Genomic DNA, 18,681 nt, shown 5'->3' with positions numbered 1-18,681 from the left:
GGTCACCAGGTCAAATCAAAGGAAAAGCTAGTTAACAGTCTAGAGGCCACATTTATGACCATATCTTAATGAAACTTGGTCAGAATGTTAATCTTGAAGATCTTTAGTTAAGTTTCAATCCGGGTCAGGAAGGGTCAAAACTAGGTCACCAGGTCAAATCAAAGGTAAAGCTTTAACACTCTAGTGATCTAATTTTAAGTTTGAAACTCACGGGAATTGATCAGAATGTTTGTCTAGGTCAGGTTCCAATCTGGGTTATGTTGGGTCAAAAACTAGGTCAAAGGTAAAGCTTGTTAACAATCTAGAGGTCAAATTTATGACCTCTAGATTTTTAGGTTAAAGTTTTGATGCGCTTTCACTCTATCTCTGTTATTACTGAATGGATTTGATTCATACTTGAAGTAGTTGTTCAGCATCATCACCCACATCATATTACACAAGGTTCATAACTCCTGCACCAATATTTTATGAATTATGCCCCCCTTTTTGTTGTGCCCCACATGAGTGGTAGGGGGCCCCTTTTACTTAGAATTTAAGATTAATTTTGATGCATTTTCACTATATCTCAGTTCTTACGAAATGCATTTGATTCAAACTTGAAGTACTTGTTCCACATCATCACCCTCATCATGTGACACAAGGTGCGTAACTCCTGCACCAATATTTTATGAATTATGGCCCCCTTTTTGTTGTGCCCCACATGAGTGGTAGGGGGCATACAGATATGGTCTTGTCCATGCATCCGTCCGAAGTTCGTAACGCGCCTAGCTCAAAAAGTATTTGATATAAATTGATGAAACCTTGCTTAAGTCTTTATCATGATATGAACTTGCTCACCTTCTATTTTTGGTCTGGCTCTGCCCCCTATTTTTAGAGTTATGACCCCTGAAATAGTCAAAAATGCACATTTTCACCTTGTGACAAGCCAGTAGCTCAAAAAGTATCTGATATAGATTCATGAAATCTTGCATGAGTCTTAAACATGATATGAACTTGTGCAACTCCTATTTTTCATTTTGGTCTGCCCCCCATTTTAAGAGTTATGGCCTCTGAAAAAGTCAAAAATGCACATTTTCACCTTGTGATGCGCCTAGCTCAAAAAGTATTTCATATAAATTGATTAAACCTAGTATGAGTCTTTATCATGATGTGAACTTGCACACCTCCTATTTTAAGCTCACCTTGTCACTATGTGACAAGGTGAGCTTTTGTGATCGCCCTTCGTCCGTCGTCTGTCGTCAGTCCGTTCGTGCGTCCATCAACAATTTCTTGTCTGCATGATAGTGGTTTCATTTGATTTTATTTTAACCAAACTTGCACACAACTTGTATCACCATAAATTATCGGTTCCTTTCTTGAACTGGCCAGATCCCATTATGGGTTCCAGAGTTATGGCCCCCCTGAAAGGCCCAAAATTAGCTATTTTGAGCTTGTCTGCATAATAGCAGCTTTATTTATGATTTGATTTTTACCAAACTTGCACACAACTTGTATCACCATAAGATCTTGGTTTCTTTCTGGAACTGGCCAGATTCCTTTATGGGTTCCAGAGTTATGGCCCCTGAAAGGCCCAAAATTAGCTATTTTGACCTTGTCTGCACAATTGCAGCTTTACTTATGATTTGATTTTTACCAATCTTGCAGACAACTTGTATCACCATAAGATCTTGGTTCCTTTCTGGAACTGGCAAGATTCCATTATGGGTTTCAGAGTTATGGCCCCTGAAAGGCCCAAAATTAGCTATTTTGACCTTGTCTGCACAATAGCAGCTTCATTTATGATTTGATTTTAACCAAACTTGCACAAAACTTGTGTCACCATAAGATCTTGGTTCCTTTTTATGAACCAGCCAGATCCCTTAATGGGTTCCAGAGTTATGGCCCCTGATAGGGCCGGAATTAGCTATTTTGACCTTGTCTGCACAATAGCAGCTTTATTTATGATTTGATTTTTACCAAACTTGCAGACAACTTGTATCACCATAAGATCTTGGTTTCTTTCTTGAACCGGCCAGATCCTGTAATGGGTTCCAGAGTTATGGCCCCTGAAAGGGCCAAATTGGCTATTTTGACCTTGTCTGCACAATAGCAGCTTCATTTATGATTTAATTTTAACTAAACTTGCACAAAACTTGTATCACCATAAGATCTTGGTTCCTTTATGGAACCGGCCAGATCCCTTGATGGGTTCCAGAGTTATGGCCCCTGATAGGGCCGGGATTAGCTATTTTGACCTTGTCTGCACAATAGCAGCTTCATTTATGATTTGAATTTAATCGAACTTGCACAAAACTTGGGTCACCAAAAGATCTTGGTTCCATTCTTGAACCGGCCATATCCAATAATGCGTTCCAGAGTTATGGCCCCTGAAAGGGCCAAATTGGCTATTTTGACCTTGCCTGCACAATAGCAGCTTCATTTATTATTTGATTTTAACCAAACTTGCACACAACTTGTATCACCATAAGATCTTGATTCTTTTTTATACGCCCGCAGGGACGTATTTTGTTATCGCCTCTCTGTGTGTTGGTTAGCAATTTCCCTTCCACTGTTACCTTTTGAACCCCTTGATGGATTTCAGAGAAACCTGACACAAATGTTCACTCATTGAAAGGATGTGCAGAGCGCATGTTTCAGATGGCTAAATTCAATGTCAGGGTCACACTTAGGGATCAAATGTCATATGACTTTGTTTTATGTGAATACTGCTCTGCATTTGCATTGCATTGCAGTGCTCTTGTTTTTATTTGGCAGATCCTTCTTTTGTTTGCTTACAATATTTTTTTTTATTACTTCCCTTTTATGTTACTATAAAAAGCTTATTTAGTAATTTTTTTATTATTGGCCGTAGGGAAAAACAGACCACTTTTCTGTGGTACAACATGGATGGTACCTCCAATTTTTAGGTGTATTTTGACATATTGTTTTTGGCGAAAGCAATGGTACTCAGGTGAGCGATATAGGGCCATCATGGCCCTCTTGTTTGTTAATTATTAGCACAACTAGTAATTATTACGTCAAAGAAATAATAGGCAGTATAAAAATATAAAAACTTTGTGACCTCTCTAAAGGCCATATTTTTCATGAGATCTTCATGAAAATTAGTGAGAATGTTCACCTTGATGATGTCTAGGTCAAGTTCAAAACAGGGTCACGTACCTTTGAAAACTAGGTCAATAGGTCAAATAATAGAACAACCTTGTGACATCCCTAGAGGCCATATTTTTCAATGGATCTTCATGAAAATTGGTCAGAATTTTTATCTTGATGATATCTAGGTAAATTTCAAAACTGGGTCACATGAGCTAAAAAACTAGGTCACTATGTCAAATAATAGAAAAAACAACGTCATACTCAAAACTGGGTCATGTGGGAACAGGTGAGCGATTCAGGACCATCATGGTCCTCTTGTTTATGTAAATGAATAGGTCTAGCAGCTTCTAATGAGATTGGTTTGAAGTGTTATTTATGTCTTCCATGGTAAGAAAGTTTCTTCTTACTTTTCTAATATATTGTTGTAAAAGCTTGTACTCTGTATCTTCTACATGAATGCATGATTACCTCCCCTGATTTTAATAAAAATGGATTTATCTCAGTAAGGACCCATTTGAAATTTCATTATTGTCATTAGTTGAGACAATCGGGGTAGATAACTATGGGCTGATTTTATGTCAAATTACCTCCCTTTCTTTCAAATTAAAATGGATGTATCTCAGTAATCAATGAAGATACCGATTTGAAATGTCATTTATACCATCAGATGGACTTGGTCAGTCAGGGTAGATAACTTTCGACTGAATTTATGACAAATTACCTCCCTTTATTTTATGTAAATGAATGTACATCAGCAGCATCTAATGAGACTGGTTTTAAATGTTATTTAAGTCTTCCAGGGTAATGAAAAGTCCTGCTAGTACAAAAATGCAGCATTTGAGCCTAGGACCGTCAAACTTATGGAGATTGACCCTGACTAGTATGTGATCCATAGGTCAAACGGGACTGTTACAAGAAAACAGTTATCCTGATGATATTTAATGTGTATGCCTATGTGATCCATGACAAAACTTGATCTTATCATTAAGAGCAATGGTACTCAGGTGGGTGATATAGGGCCATCATGGCCTTCTTGTATAACAAAAGAACAAATTCAAGACAGCTTGAATTTTGGTCTTGTGTTAAATGTTTGATTTTCTTTTCAGCCAAATAGCAACATGAACTACCCTCACTCCCCATTACCAGGCAATCCAACACCATCAATTACTCACAACGGTGTACCCATCCCACCAGATGTAAAACCAAATATGATTGCACCAGCAGCCATCAAGAAAGGTAACTCATGCAAAATATCTTGTCAGAACAGAGTGCTTTATATTATTTGAATAATATACAATAAAGATTTGAGCAGCACCATGAGAAAACCAACAAAGTTCATTTGCAACCAGCATGAATCCAGACCAGCCTGCCCATTTGTGCAGTCAGGCCAGGATCCATGCTTTTCGCTAATGGTTTCTCTAATTGAAATAGGCTTTGAAAGCGAACAACATGGATCCTAGCCAGACTGCCAAGATGCGCAGGCTGGTCTGGATCCATGCTGGTCGTAAAGGCACTATGTTGGTTTTCTCATGGTGTGGCTCATTTGTTGATTGCTGATTTACAAAGATGAATATTACTTAAACGTATTTAAACTTCTTAAAAGTCATTGTGACAAAAATAGTTGTGATTATTAGTGATGGGCAAATCGGTTAGATTTGCCAACCGATTAATCGGCATAATCGGACAAGCCAACCGATTCGATTAATCGGATATAATCAGATAATCGGTTACTCTAGTTGCATATCTATAAGTTTGCCTCACAATGTATGTTTTATGTCATAACTTAAGAAATGAACCTCACAGACATCAAATATCCTATTTCTGTTGTATCCCTTCATAAATATGAGTAAGTTAACAGCATAAAAGTAAAATATTTGTGAAGATAGTAACCTTCAAATCAGGTACTGTCTTAATTTCACAAGGGACTTATCCAGTGATATTATGTTATTAAATTAAAATTATTATGAGCAAAAACAAGGTATTAACGATTTATTAATACTTTTCCCCAAAGAACCATAAATACCAGAAAGAAAAAGATCAGAAAAAACTAAATTATCCGTTAGGGTGACAAGTGATTAATTGGTCAGGGAAACGTTAAGTCCGCGATCGCGCTGATGAATGCAACGCCGACGATTATTCAATTGTCGCCGATTGTCGGCCCATCACTAGTGATTATACATCCATGAAATTGTCTTTCAGGTTTAATTATCCGTATTAAAGAATATATGAAAGTAATGTAATATCTAAATAAATTCATACTTAAATACCTTTTGAACCACACAATTTCTCAATGTAGTGCAAGTTGAAAGTTCAATTTATGAAACCTTTTAATTTTAGAAATTGATAAGAGTTGCGACTAACATCTTGAGATGGGATGGTGTTGTTTTGCCACCATTTAGACTGGAACACAATCTAACAGTCAGTAATCATGTCTTCCACCTCTTGAGTCAGTCTACCAAACATTGATGTGGAGGTGAGTTTTGATAAGTAATACAGTTTATTACGGGGCATATCCTGCTTAGTTAAAAAATTTGAGCCACTCTCTTATGTTTGAATGAGGTTTGCTTAGGTTGTAATGTGATGAAGTAATCTAGCTGGTTGGTGGAGGTGACCGGTTCTAACCAGGTGCATGCATGCCTGAAATAGTGCCTTGAAGGGCAGTTGGGTTTGGACATTCCTGCCCGGTGGAACACATGGGGTGTTCCTCCCTTGACAAAAAAATGGGGTTTTCGTCTTGGGAAAGGCCTATGGGTTGATACGATTTTTCTATAATAAGGAACTTACAGAACTTTTGTCTTTACACTTACTTTAATTAAGATTGTAGATAAATTTGTCCTGTGTGATTAGTCACAGCTTTAAGATCATCCATACATCATTTTACAAAGAGGGGAAATTGTCATTTACTTGTGGAGAATTAACAAGAACTATAAATGTAGAAATTCTGAAAATGAACTGACCTGTTGAATTGTCCAAGGTGTCAGTGTACTATTTAATATATGGGTATCTGTGCTATCCCTATTGAGCTAAGCAGACGGTCAAAAGTTGATTTCATCCTAGGCATTCTATGAAATGGTCTACCATTAAGAAACAAAAACACCTAGTCATACATTATTTCAAGTTCAGTGTTGTTGAGAAATAGTCAAGGCAACAGGTCTACTTGCTTGTTATGTCTCCTATCACACAGTGGTGTGGGAGACATTGATTTACTCCAGTGTGTGTGTGTGTGTGTGTCTGTCTGTCTGTCACAAAGCTTGTCCGCACTCTTAAGTCAAACATTTCTCATCAGATCTTCACCAAACTTGAACAAAATGTGTTTGACCATAAGACCCCGACCAAGTTCGATAACTAGCCAAATCGGTCCAGGCATATTGGAGTTACGGCCCTTGAATTAACGAAAAATCTGCCTTTTAACTTGGACTATTCTAGCTATTCTACTTACCCTGGTGTTGGTGTTGGTGTCACACCTTGGTTAAGTTTCTGCATGCAAGTACATACAGCAATCATTTAAAGGCATGTAACTTCAAAACTTATTTTTTCTTTTTCTAGGTCAATTACCAACCTCTCTGGGTTAAATTCCATAACTCTGACTTGTATTTTGAGCAAATTATGCCCCTTTTGGACTTAAAAAATTCTGGTAAAAGTTTTACATGCAAGTCACTATCTCCAAAACTAATGAAGATATTGACTTGAAACTTCACATGTGTCTTCGGGGTTATAAAACTAGTTGATAGCAGCAAGTCCCATAACTTTGACCTGCATTTTAGCCAAATTATGCCCCCTTGGACTTAGAAAATCCTGGTTAAAGTTTTGCGTGCAAGTACTTACAGCTATAACTTAAAGGCATATAGATTTGAAACCTTTTTTCTCATTTTCTAGGTCAATTACCAACCTCACTGGGTCAAGTCCCAGAACTCTGACATGTATTTTGGGCAAATTATGCCCCCTTTTGGACTTAAAAATTCTGGTTAAAGTTTAACATGCAAGTTACTTATAATCTGCAAAACTAATGCAGATATTGAATTGAAACTTCACTTGTGCCTTCGGGGTTATAAAACTAGTTGATAGCAGCAAGTCCCATAACTCTGATATGCATTTTGGTCAAATTATGTCCTCTTCTGAACTTAAAACTCTTTTGATATTTAACATTTTGGGTAATATTTTCCTGCTTCTGGGACAATATTTTGAATAGTCTGAGTTTGGCTGTCTTACGGACAGCTCTTGTTACTCTTGTCTGCGCTCTAAGTCAAACATTTTTCATCCGATCTTCACAAAACTTGAACAAAATGTGTTTGACCATGAGACCTGAGCCAAGATTGATAATAGCCAAATCAGCCCAGGCATTTTGGAGTTACAGCCCTTGAATTACAGAAAAATCTGCTTTTTTACTCTTGTCTGCATTCTAAGTCAAACATTTCTCATCCTATCTTCACCAGACTTGAACAAAATGTGTTTGACCATACGACCTTTGTCTAGTTTGATAACTAGCCAAATCGGTTAGGCATTTTGGAGTTATAGCCCTTGAATTACTGAAAAGTCAGCAGTTTTTCTCTTGTCTGCACTCTAAGTCGAACATTTCTCATCCGATCTTCACCAAATTTGAACAAAATTAGTTTGACCACAAGACCTCGAACAAGTTAGATAAGTCAGCCAAATCAGTGTAGGCATTTTGGAGTTCTTGCTCTGCATTGTAGTGAGTAACAGTATAAAGACTGACTTGCTATTTAGATGATTAAGCAGATTGGGGAGACATTCACTTTTCACAAAAGCAGCTCTAGCTTTAAGAGAAGTTTTCAGCATGCATATTATTGGTACATTTCAGGTCCGATTTAGAACTTCAGTTGAAGTTGTTTCATCATGAAGATAGACAAATGAATACAAATTGGCCGGCATCTGCAACAGTCAGTGTTAACACAACTCCATTACAAATACAGCGTGCAGAAAAATAAAACGGCACGTCGGCCACTATACCTCAAGGAAGTTTGCCGGCCGGGTCGAAATACAATACAGATCACTGTTTCTGCATGTTGTTGTGTAAGTATTGAAGTATTTGCCTGTTTCTTTAAGTCACATGTATGGAAAACTAATTCCTGTTGAACTCTTCTACTATTTATAAAATCAGATGTACTGAAGAGGTTCTCTTGAAGTGTTGATATGTTTTGTAGATAAATAGAAGTTGTTATGAAAGTAGTCTGATTTCTCTCCAGTAATACACTGATGGTTCCAGATTGAATTTGATTTCAATAAAAAATGTTACATGTTGAAACTGCTTGTTTTATTTCATGAAAATTAAAACCAAACAGCAATTAAAACTCCCATTAGTTTTATCTTGAAAATTTGAAATCCTAATGTAATGTTAAACCAAACAAAAAAAAAAGACCTTTTTCATTAACCAATAAGTAGTAAGAAATTTTATAGACTTATAAAATAATTATGTGCTAAGTAAAGGTTTAGTGCTTTATTTAATTTGCTTTTTCTTACTTTCAGTCTCATTTATTTGTTCTACAACTGGTACATCGGACAAGTGTTGGGCCAGTACTTCAGGGTTTATTACGCAAAAGTTTGTTACCTGCAGAAACACTGCATCACGAAAAGTAAGTACACAGTTCCATTCTGAAGTATGCCATGTTAAACTAACTTAAAATTTTGAAAAGAGAATTAAATTCTCATTGAATCTAAATGTCCTACACAGAAGAAATACATTTGTGATGTGGCCATGAGGAATGGTGTCTTAAAACTACACATATTGTTAAGAAACACAAAAAAATCCTAGAATTAACTTTTTTATCAGTGTTCAGTATTATAAATGGATATGGCTCATGCCTTAGCATGTAACTGTCTAACTTATTTATTTAAGCTTGGAGGGTCAAACCAAATGCAGGTCCATGTCAAAATAGTGTTAAAATAGGTACTATACATCTACACCACTAATGTGGAAAATTGCCGTGATATGACTTGAATTGTGTTAGTCATACTTGGATATAAACCAGAACAAAACAATATAGGATTGTGTCTTTTATCGAGTGAAATTCTGACAAACATTGTTTTTCCTTGTTTACATTTTTAGCTCAACTAATGCTGTTGTTTGTATTATTTTTAGCTCACCTTGTCACTAAGTGACCGCTTGATGTCCGTCGTCAGTGGTGCGTCGTCCGTCAACTTAAAAGAATCTTCTTGAAAACAATTGGGCATATTTACACCAAACTTCACAGGAATGATCCTTGGGTGGTCCCCTTTCAAAATTGTTCAAAGAATTGAATTCCATGCAGAACTCTGGTTGCCATGGCAACCGAAAGGAAAAACTTTAAAAATCCTCTTGTCCAAAACCACAGGACCTATGGCTTTGAAATCTGGTGTGTAGCATTATCTAGTGGTCCTCTACCAAAATTATTCAAATTATCCCCCTAGGGTCAAACATGGCCCCGCCCCGGGGGTCACATGGTTTATATAGATATATAGGGAAAACTTTAAAAATCTTCTTGTACAAAACCACATGGCCTAGGGCTTTGATATTTGGTATGTAGCATCATCTAGTGGTCCTCTACCAAGATTGGTCAAATTATCCCCCTAGGGTCAAATATGGCCCTGCCCCGGGGGTCACATGGTTTGTATATGGTTTATTCATATTTTAATAAATGCTGTTATTTTCTGTTTTTCAGATTGATCATCTTTAAAACTATTGCTGTTGTTTTCTGTTTTTTTTTAAACAAATGCTGTTGTTGTCTGTTGTTTTTCAAATTGTGTCAACTTTATAACTAATGCTGTTGTTTTCTGTTGTTTTCCATATTGTATCATCTTTAAAACTATTGCTGTTTTTTTCAGGTCGTTTTTATACAAATGCTTTTGTTTTCTGTTGTTTTTCAGATTGCAGCAGGGTGGCCAGCGACTCTGGAAAACAGGAAAAAAAAGCTAAAAAAATCCCTGTATGGAAAATTCAGGGAATTTGAAAAGTTTGAAAAAAAAATCGGGGAATTTTTCAAAAATTGAAAGAAAAAATTTAAAAGACTGTATAATTATTATATCTTGGCTACTGGTGGTTTCTCTTCTTCATAATAATTACATTTACTAGTATTTTATATAATACAGAATAGTATACTTAGCAAATGCACTCACTGTTTGATAATTCTAAAACTGTTATTCATCAACTATAAGAGATATGTTTTTGTTTCTAAAATGGAGAGAAGCTTAAATGGAATTGAGCAACCATTGCCCCAGAGCTCAGATACTAATACATTGTACTTTGATTTTAGGTGTCCGGTCCAGTTTCTCAAGTTCATAGTTGTAATAGTGTATTGATATATCATAACATGCTCTTTGCAGGTGCTTATCTTAGATTTTATGTATTGTATATGTTGTAGCTTAGCTTTTTAGGGTATTAGTGATCATTTGGCAGAATGCATGCTACTTTTTTGTTTCATAACTTAAACAGTCCCATTAATTAAACAAATGCTGTTGTTTAAATTTCCTTTCTAAACAAATGCTGATGTTTTTTGTTGTTTTTCTGATTGTATCATCTTTAAAATTAATGCTGTTGATTTCTGTTCTTTTTTAATTAAACAATTGCTGTTGTTGTCTGTTATTTTTTCAGATTGTATCATCTTTAGTACTAAAGCTGTTGTTTTCTGTTGTTTTTCAGGTTGTATCATTTTTAAAGCCAATGCAATTGTTTCTTGTTCTTTGTTTTAAATAAATGCTGTTGTTGTCTGTTGTTATTTAAATTGTTTCATCTTTAAAACTTATGCTGTTGTTTTTTGTTATTTTTTGTTAAACAAATGATGTAGTTTTCTGTTGTTTCATCGATTAAACCTTCTTTAAAACTAATGCTGTTGTTTTTTTTTGTTTTTTTTCTTAAACAAATGCTGTTGTTTTTCAGATTGTATCATCTTTAAAACTAATGTTGTTACTTGCTGTTCTTTTTAAACAAATGCTGTTGTTTTCTCTTGTTTTTCAGCTTGTATCATCTTTAAAATTAATGCTGCTGTTTTCTGTTGTTTTTCAGATTGTATCATATTGAAAACTAATGCTGTTGTTTTCTGTTCTTTTTAGCTCACCTGAGCACAAAGTGCTCAGGGTGAGGTATTGTGATCGCTCACCGTCCGGCGTCCGTCCGTCCGTCCGTCCGTTGTACGTCCGTCCACACTTTCCTTTAAACAACATCTCCTCCTAAACCAACAGGCCAATTTTGATGAAACTTCACAGGGATGTTCCTTGGATGGCCCCCTTTCAAAATTGTTCAAAGAATTGAATTCCATGCAGAACACTGGTTGCCATGGCAACCGAAAGGAAAAACTTTAAAAATCTTCTTCTCAAAACCAGAAGCCCTAGAGCTTAGATATTTGGTGTGAAGCATTGCCTAGTGGACCTCTACCAAGTTTGTTCAAATCATGACCCCAGGGTCAAAATTGACCCGCCCCAGGGGTCACTTGATTTTACATAGGAAAATCTTAAAAAATCTTCTTCTCAAAAACCAGAAGCCCTAGAGCTTAGATATTTGACATGTAGCATCGCCTAGTGGACCTCTACTAAAATTGTTCAAGTCATGACCCCGGGGTCAAAATTGACCCGCCCCAGGGTCACTTGATTTTACATAGGAAAATCTTCAAAAAATTTCTAAAAATAAACCAGAAGGCCTAGAGCTTAGATATTTCACATGTAGCATTGCCTAGTGGACCTCTACAAATTTGTTCAAATCATGGCCCCCGGGGTCAAAATTGACCCGCCCCAGGGGTCACTTGATTTTACATAGGAAAATATTTAAAAAATCTTCTTCTCAGAAACCAGAAGCCCTAGAGCTTAGATATTTGACATGTAGCATTGCCTATTGGACCTCTACTAAAGTTGATCAAATTATGACCTGGGGGTCAAAATTGACCCGCCCTAGGGGTCACTTGACTTTACATAGGAAAATCTTCAAAAGTTTTCTAAAAAAAAACCAGAAGGCCTAGAGCTTAGATATTTCACATGTAGCATTACCTAGTGGACCTCTACAAAATTTGTTCATATCATGACCCCTGGGTCAAAATTGACCCAGCCCAGGGGTCACTTGATTTTACATAGGAAAATCTTCAAAATTTTCTAAAAATAAACTAGAAGGCCTAGAGACTAGATATTTGACATGTAGCATTGCCTAGTGGACCCTCTACAAAATTTGTTCAAACCTTGTCCCCCGGGGTCAAAATGACTCCGCCCTAGGGGTCACTTGATTTTACATAGGAAAATCTTAAAAAAAAATTCTAAAAATAAACCAGAAGGCCTAGATTTTAGATATTGACATGTAGCATTGCCTATTAGACTTTTACAAAGTTTATTCAAATCATGACCCCTGGGGTCAAATTGACCCTGCCCCATGGGGTTACTTGATTGTACATAGAAAAATCTTCAAAATTTTCTAAAAATAAACCAGAAGAGCTTAGATATTTGACATGTAGCATTGCCTAGTGGACCTCTACAAAAAGTTTTCAAATCTTGTTTTTAAAGTTACTTAAAGAAAATTTCAACTATATTTTCTCATAATTCTTTTGATTGATTTCTATTATGATCTTTTGACCTTGAAGACTTGTCCTTAAGTGCAATGATAACAGGTGAGCGATATAGGGCCATCATGGCCCTCTTGTTTAAACAAATGCTGTTGTTTTCTGTTGTTTTTCAGATTTATCACCTTTAAAATTAATGCTGTTGTTTTTTGTTGTTTCTCCTATTGTACCATCTTTAAGACTAATACTGTTGTTTACCGTTCTTTTTCTTAAACAGATGTTGTTGTTTTTCAGATTGTGTCTTATTTAAAACTAATATTGTTGTTTTCTGTTCTTTTCTAAACTAAAGCTGTTGTTTTCTGTTGTTCGTCATATTGAATGATCTTTAAATATAATGCTGTTGTTTTTTTTATTCTTTTTTAAACAAATGCTGTTATTTTCTGTTGTTTTTCAGATTGTATCAGGGTGGCCAGCGATTCTGGAAAACAGGGGAAAAGGCTAAAAAAATCCCTGTATGGAAAATTCAGGGAATTTGAAAAGTTTGAAAAAAAAATCGGGGAATTTTTCAAAAATTGAAAGAAAAAATAATAAAAAAGAAAAAACTGCATAATTATTATGTCTCGGCTACTGGTGGTTTCTCTTCTTCATAATAGTTACATTTATTTTATATAATACAGAATAGTATACTTAGCAAATGCACTCACTGTTTGATAATTCTAAAACTGTTATTCATCAGCTATAAGAGATATGTTTTTGTTTCTAAAATGGAGAGAAGCTAAAATGGAATTGAGCAACCATTGCCCCAGAGCTCAAATACTAATACATTGTACTTTGATTTTAGCTGTCTGGTCCAGTTTCTCCAGTTCATAGTTGTAATAGTGTATTGATATATCATAACATGCTGTTTGCAGGTACTTATTTTAGTTTTTATGTATTATTTATGTTGTAGCTTAGCTTTTTAGGGTACTAGTGATCATTTGGCAGAATGCACGCTACTTTTTTGTTTCATAACTTAAACATTGTACTGTTGAAAAGTAATATGGTAGTAAATGACACTTAGTTTCATTGTTAATGGGACTTCATTAATTATAACTGTTAAACGTAAAATTTCTTTTTAAATTAAAGCTGTTGTTTTCCTTTTGTTTTCCTTATTGTATCATCTTTAAATCTAATGCTGTTGTTTTAATTTCCTTTCTAAACAAATGCTGATGTTTTCTGTGTTTTTTTCTGATTGTATCATCTTTAAAATTAATGCTGTTGATTTCTGTTCTTTTTTAATTAAACAAATGCTGCTGTTGTCTGTTATTTTTTCAGATTATATCATCCTTAGTACTAAAGCTGTTGTTTTCTGTTGTTTCTCTGGTTGTATCATTTTTAAAGCCAATGCAATTGTTTCCTGTTCTTTGTTTTAAATAAATGCTGTTGTTGTCTGTTTCATAGTTGTAATAGTGTATTGATATATCATAACATGCTGTTTGCAGGTGGTTATCTTAGTTTATGTATTATATATGTTGTAGCTTAGCTTTTTAGGGTATTAGTGATCATTTGGCATAAAGCATGCTATTTTTTTGTTTCGTAACTTAAATATTGTACTGTTGAAATGTAATATGGTAGTAAATGACACTTAGTTTCATATTAATGGGACTTCATTAATTATAACTGTTAAACGTAAAATTCCTTTTTAAACTAAAGCTGTTGTTTTCTCTTGTTTTCCTTATTGTATCATTTTTAAATCTAATGCTGTTGTTTTAATTTCCTTTCTAAAGAAATGCTGATGTTTTCTGTTTTTCTGATTGTATCATCTTTAAAATTAATGCTGTTGATTTCTGTTCTTTTTTAATTAAACAAATGCTGTTGTTGTCTGTTATTTTTTCAGATTGTATCATCTTTAGTACTAAAGCTGTTGTTTTCTGTTGTTTTTCAGGTTGTATCATTTTTAAAGCCAATGCAATTGTTTCTTGTTCTTTGTTTTAAATAAATGCTGTTGTTGTCTGTTTCATAGTTGTAATAGTGTATTGATATATCATAACATGCTGTTTGCAAGTGCTTATCTTAGTTTTTATATATTATATATGTTGTAGCTTAGCTTTTTAGGGTATTAGTGATCATTTGGCAGAATGCATGCTACTTTTTTGTTTCATAACTTAAAACATTGTACTGTTGAAAAGTAATATGGTAGTAAATGACACTTAGTTTCATATTAATGGGACTTCATTTTCTCTTGTTTTCCTTATCGTGTCATCTTTAAATCTAATGCTGTTGTTTTAATTTTCTTTCTAAACAAATGCTGATGTTTTCTGTTGTTTTTCTGATTGTATCATCTTTAAAATTAATGCTGTTGATTTCTGTTCTTTTTTAATTAAACAAATGCTGTTGTTGTCTGTTATTTTTTCAGATTGTATCATCTTTAGTACTAAAGCTGTTGTTTTCTGTTGTTTTTCAGGTTGTATCATTTTTAAAGCCAATGCAATTGTTTCTTGTGCTTTGTTTTAAATAAATGCTGTTGTTGTCTGTTGTTATTCAAATTGTTTCATCTTTAAAATTTACGCTGTTGTTTTTTGTTTTTTTTTCTTAAACAAATGATGTAGTTTTCTGTTGTTTCTTAAATTATACCTTCTTTAAAACTAATGCTGTTCTTTTTTTTAAACAAATGCTGTTGTTTTTCAGATTGTATCATCTTTAAAACTAATGTTGTTACTTGCTGTTCTTTTTTTAACAAATGCTGTTGTTTTCTGTTGTTTTTCAGCTTGTATCATCTTTAAAATTAATGCTGCTGTTTTCTGTTGATTTTCAGATTGTATCACCTTTAAAACTAATGCTGTTGTTTTCTGTTGTTTTTCAGATTGTATCATATTGAAAACTAATGCTGTTGTTTTCTGTTCTTTTTTAAACAAATGCTGTTGTTGTCTGTTGTTTTTCAGATTTATCATCTTTAAAATTAATGCTGTTGTTTTTTGTTGTTTCTCCTATTGTACCATCTTTAAGACTAATACTGTTGTTTACCGTTCTTTTTCTTAAACAGATGTTGTTTTTCAGATTGTATCTTATTTGAAACTAATGTTGTTGTTTTCTGTTCTTTTCTAAACTAAAGCTGTTGTTTTCTGTTGTTTGTCATATTGAATCATCTTTAAATATAATGCTGTTGTTTTTTTATTCTTTTTTCAAACAAATGCTGTTGTTTTCTGTTGTTTTTCAGATTGTATTATCTTTAAAATCAATACTGTTGATTTCTGTTCTTCTTTAATTAAACAAATGCTGTTGTTGTCTATACTTTTCAGATTGTATCAGCTTTAGTACTAAAGCTGTGGTTTTCTGTTGTTTTTAAGGTTGTTTCATTTTTAAAGCCAGTGCAATTGTTTCTTGTTCTTTGTTTTAAATAAATGCTGTTGTTGTCTGTTGTTATTCATATTGTTTCATCTTTAAAAGTTACGCTGTTGTTTTTTATTTTTTTGTTAAAAAAATGGTGTAGTTTTCTGTTGTTTCTTTAATTATACCTTCTTTAAAACTAATGCTGTTGTTTTTTTGTGTTCTTTTTCTTAAATAGATGCTGTTGTTTTTCAAATTGTATCATCTTTAAAACTAATGTTGTTACTTGCTGTTATTTTTTTAAAGAAATGCTGTTGTTTTCTGTTGTTTTTCAGCTTGTATCATCTTTAAAATTAATGCTGCTGTTTTCTGTTGATTTTCAGATTGTATCACCTTTAAAACTAATGCTGTTGTTTTCTGTTGTTTTTCAGATTGTATCATATTGAAAACTAATGCTGTTGTTTTCTGTTCTTTTTTAAACAAATGCTGTTGTTGTCTGTTGTTTTTCAGATTTATCATCTTTGAAATTAATGCTGTTGTTTTTTGTTGTTTCTCCTATTGTACAATCTTTAAGACTAATACTGTTGTTTACCGTTCTTTTTCTTGAACAGATGTTGTTGTTTTTCAGATTGTATCTTATTTAAAACTAATGTTGTTGTTTTCTGTTCTTTTCTAAACTAAAACTGTTGTTTTCTGTTGTTTGTCATATTGAATCATCTTTAAATATAATGCTGTTGTTTTTTTATTCTTTTTTCAAACAAATGCTGTTGTTTTCTTTTGTTTTTCAGATTGTATCAGGGTGGCCAGCAACTCTGGAAAACAGGGGAAAAGGCTAAAAAAATCCCTGTATGGAAAATTCAGGGAATTTGAAAAGTTTGAAAAAAAATCGGGGAATTTTTCAAAAATTGAAAGAAAAAATCAAAAAGACTGTATAATTATTATGTCTTGGCTACTGGTGGTTTCTCTTCTTCATAATAGTTACATTTATTTTATATAATACAGTATTGTATACTTAGCAAATGCACTCACTGTTTGATAATTCTAAAACTGTTATTCATCACCTATAAGAGATATGTTTTTGTTTCTAAAATGGAGAGAAGCTAAAATGGAATTGAGCAACCATTGCCCCAGAGCTCAAATACTAATACATTGTACTTTGATTTTAGGTGTCATGTGCAGTTTCTCAAGTTCATAGTTGTAATAGTGTATTGATATATCATAACATGCTCTTTGCAGGTGCTTATCTTAGATTTTATGTATTATATATGTTGTAGCTTAGCTTTTTAGGGTATTAGTGATCATTTGGCAGAATGCATGCTACTTTTTTGTTTCATAACTTAAACATTGTACTGTTGAAAAGTAATATGGTAGTAAATGACACTTAGTTTCATATTAATGGGCCTTCATTAATTATAACTGTTAAACTTAAAATTTCTTTTTAAACTAAAGCTGTTGTTTTCTTTAGTTTTCCTTATTGTATCATCTTTAAATCTAATGCTGTTGTTTTAATTTCCTTTCTAAACAAATGCTGATGTTTTCTGTTGTTTTTCTGATTGTATCATCTTTAAAATTAATGCTGTTGATTTCTGTTCTTTTTTAATTAAACAAATGCTGTTGTTGTCTGTTATTTTTTCAGATTGTATCATCTTTAGTACTAAAGCTGTTGTTACATGTTGTTTTTCAGGTTGTATCATTTTTAAAGCCAATGCAGTTGTTTCTTGTTCTTTGTTTTAAATAAATGCTTTTGTTGTCTGTTTCATAGTTGTAATAGTGTATTGGTATATGATAACATGCTGTTTGCAAATGCTTATCTTAGTTTTTATGTATAATATATGTTGTAGCTTAGCTTTTTAGGGTATTAGTGATGATTTGGCAGAATGCATGCTACTTTTTTGTTTCATAACTTAAAACATTGTACTGTTGAAAAGTAATATGGTAGTAAATGACACTTAGTTTCATATTAATGGGACTTCATTTTCTCTTGTTTTCCTTATCGTGTCATCTTTAAATCTAATGCTGTTGTTTTAATTTTCTTTCTAAACAAATGCTGATGTTTGTGTTGTTTTTCTGATTGTATCATCTTTAAAATTAATGATGTTGATTTTTGTTGTTCTGTAATTAAACAAATGCTGTTGTTGTCTGTTTTTTTTTTCAGATTGTTTCAGCTTTAGTACTAAAGCTGTTGTTTTCTGTTGTTTTTCAGGTTGTATCATTTTTAAAGCCAATGCAATTGTTCCTTGTTCTTTGTTTTAAATAAATGCTGTTGTTGTCTGTTGTTATTCAAATTGTTTCATCTTTAAATCTTATGCTGTTGTTTTTTCTTATTTTTTGTTAAAGAAATGATGGAGTTGTCTGTTGTTTCTTAAATTATACCTTGTTTAAAAGTAATGGTGTTTTTTTTTGTTTTTTTTTTCTTAAACAAATGCTGTTCTTTTTCAGATTGTATCATCTCTAAAACTAATGTTGTTACTTACTCTTCTTTTTTAAACAAATACTGTTGTTTTCTGTTGTTTTTCAGCTTGTCTCACCTTTAAAACTAATGGTGTTGTTTTCTGTTGTTTTTCAGATTGTATCATATTGAAAACTAATGCTGTTGTTTTCTGTTCTTTTTTAGACAAATGCTGTTGTTGTCTGTTGTTTTTCAGATTTATCATCTTTCAAATTAATGCTGTTGCTTTTTGTTGTTTCTCCTATTGTACAATCTTTAAGACTAATACTGTTGTTTACCGTTCTTTTTCTTGAACAGATGTTGTTGTTTTTCAGATTGTATCTTATTTAAAACTAATATTGTTGTTTTCTGTTCTTTTCTAAA

The 18,681-nt window shown here is 33.4% G+C and overlaps 1 long non-coding RNA gene across 1 annotated transcript; it reads right to left on the bottom strand.

Moving 5' to 3' along the window:
* Nucleotides 1–14,377: 14,377 nt before the first annotated feature.
* LOC128547138 (uncharacterized) lies at nucleotides 14,378–15,742 on the bottom strand. Its single transcript, XR_008366340.1, has 2 exons — nucleotides 15,368–15,742; nucleotides 14,378–14,884 (listed from the first exon to the last, which is right to left on the bottom strand). It is a non-coding gene; the product is annotated as an uncharacterized LOC128547138 (long non-coding RNA).
* Nucleotides 15,743–18,681: the final 2,939 nt, after the last annotated feature.

This window comes from Mercenaria mercenaria, chromosome 12 (assembly GCF_021730395.1).
Source record: "Mercenaria mercenaria strain notata chromosome 12, MADL_Memer_1, whole genome shotgun sequence".
Taxonomy (NCBI): Eukaryota; Metazoa; Mollusca; class Bivalvia; order Venerida; family Veneridae; genus Mercenaria; species Mercenaria mercenaria.
Note: the sequence above shows the minus strand (reverse complement) of the source record. Positions and strands in the feature narration are given on the sequence as shown.